At 32.6% G+C, this 2,248-nt stretch overlaps 1 long non-coding RNA gene across 1 annotated transcript; it reads right to left on the bottom strand.

The window, feature by feature from the left end:
• Nucleotides 1-298: 298 nt before the first annotated feature.
• Nucleotides 299-2,153, bottom strand: LOC132724020 (uncharacterized). The gene is made up of 2 exons (XR_009624834.1): nt 967-2,153; nt 299-530 (listed from the first exon to the last, which is right to left on the bottom strand). It is a non-coding gene; the product is annotated as an uncharacterized LOC132724020 (long non-coding RNA).
• Nucleotides 2,154-2,248: the final 95 nt, after the last annotated feature.

Here is a 2,248-nt window from a genome sequence, read left to right as displayed (position 1 = left end):
TAAACACAAAACAACAAAAGAAAAGTATACTTTACAGCATGAAAATTCAGACAGACCAGTAATGTAACATACATTTGTATTTATTTTCTAGCACTACATGTTACAGGGCTAGCACTGGCAGATTTTTTCTTTGAGCCAATTTTTCGCGGCAAAAATTGCGTGCCTGTATTTTATTTTCAAGAAGGCAATGGTACTGTCTAATAACCAGAATTCAGTTGTCAGACTAATTTATAGCATTAGTTCATATATGGAACACCTTAAAAAGGCATGAGATATTTAGAGAAAAAAAAACATAAACTACATGTATATCCAACTTTATTTTGGTAGCTACATTTTATTCACTTTAAAACTGATCATAAAAGCTTGCAGCTCAGTAGCTATAAGAATAACATTTTCCAGGCTAATTTGGTCAGCAATGTTTTCATAAAATCTAAGTTAGTGGCATGACAGTGACATCAGAACCACATTCCAATGTGCTGCTTCAGCTTGCTTGGTTAATGCCAAAGATTTGGTTTGAGGACTATCTGTATCTGAAATTATAAAAACAGAAACATTTGAGAGTAAGAAGAATAATTACATGTATTAATGAAGAAAAAATATTGAAAAGGTCTAAACTAAACATAATTCAGGAAAAAAAAGCCAAATATTCATTATAAGAGTAAAGTAATTAGCATAAGTTTCCTAAAAATATGTTGTATGCTTCTTGAATTTTCCATAAACATTTCACAGCCATGTATGCCATTTGTAAATGAATGCTCCAGATAGAGGTTATGTACAAAGTAAGTTCAATTTTTTTTCAGGAATACTAATTGTCAAATATACTCTTTGTCAAATTTATGCTTTTTTGGAGCCATTATTAGGTCAGATTTAATTTGCAATTTTAAAAAAACAAACTTCTATTCTATAACTCATAATTCCTTTGATCGTTTTATCAACAACAATAAAATTATATGATTGCAAACTTACCGTAAAGTCGTCCATTTCATAACCAAGCTGTTGATATGATTGGCGATAATCTTAAGATGCTGCTAGTTATTGTTTCATATCGAATATAAAGACCAATTATCCAGTGCACATTCAACAATTCACACCAATTAGTGTCATATTTATCAGCTGATAAACATGTAAACATACCATGAGGTCAGTGTATTAGACTGTGTTACTGTTTATAACGATATTTTATTTGGAAGGGAAGTAACAAATATAGACCAGTCAATGACCCCACAAAAAGCAGACTGTGTCGCAGTGTTTTGTGATAAGAAGGGTAAAGCGGAAGTTGTAAATGGAAAACCAAATGTGTACTTTTCCATTCTTAAAATAGCAAATGCTAAATTTAGACTGGATATTCCAAAAGTCATACTTTTCGTAAGTTGGAGCCAATCATGATTTTCTTGAGCCAATTTAATAATTTTGGAGCCAATTTGCTCATTGGCTCCTGCCAGCGCGAGCCCTGATGTTATATCTCTTCAGTTCTTATACTTGCAGCAAAGGGTTTGGTATTGTAAAAGTATCAGTATCAGTATCGATAAAATACCCGTATCGTTTCGTCGGTACCGGTATCGGTATCGGACCGTTTCGTGAAGAACGATATCCAACCCTAGTCCTAGCTAGTCGTACGTGACTCACATATGACTAAAACTTTTGCCCCGTTCAGCTATAAACCAATTACATTTCTTTCTTTATTTAAGACCTGAATCTAACCAGGTTCTTACAAAAATTTAACCAGTATCTGACCATAATAAAATCATTTTCTGACCAAAATCTAAGCAACCAGGCTAATTTTTTTGAGGATCATTGTGGCCCTTTGTATTAAAATATGGGGGTCATTTGAAATAATTAAGGGTCAAATTTAAAATTAAAGGGCAGTTTGTGAAATGAGGGTTGAATAATTGTTGTCATTTGGGTCACCAATTCAAGAAAATTTGGTTGTCCGAAGTAAAAACTGGTTGCCCGAATATTTTTATCAGGACATTTCTAAGCAATTATTGATCAAATATGCAAACTTATCTTCAGTAAAAACAGTTATAAATGTAAGCAAACTAATTGTATTTGATATCTTGCATTTTATCTCTTACTTGTTGACATTTTGATATGTCAGAGTACTTTCTGCAATTTTTTACTTGTCTATCGGGCAAGTTAAGTAAACTTTTAAATAATGGTGTGTCTCAGCAATAGGACAACTGCAAATTTCGCTGACTGTTAGGGCTGCAAGCTCTGTTGTATTTTCTGATCTTTGCAATCTAAATCT

Source organism: Ruditapes philippinarum, unplaced genomic scaffold (assembly GCF_026571515.1).
Source record: "Ruditapes philippinarum isolate M1 unplaced genomic scaffold, ASM2657151v2 ctg18042_1_1_1_1, whole genome shotgun sequence".
NCBI lineage: Eukaryota > Metazoa > Mollusca > Bivalvia > Venerida > Veneridae > Ruditapes > Ruditapes philippinarum.
This window is presented reverse-complemented; position numbering and strand designations above follow the sequence as displayed.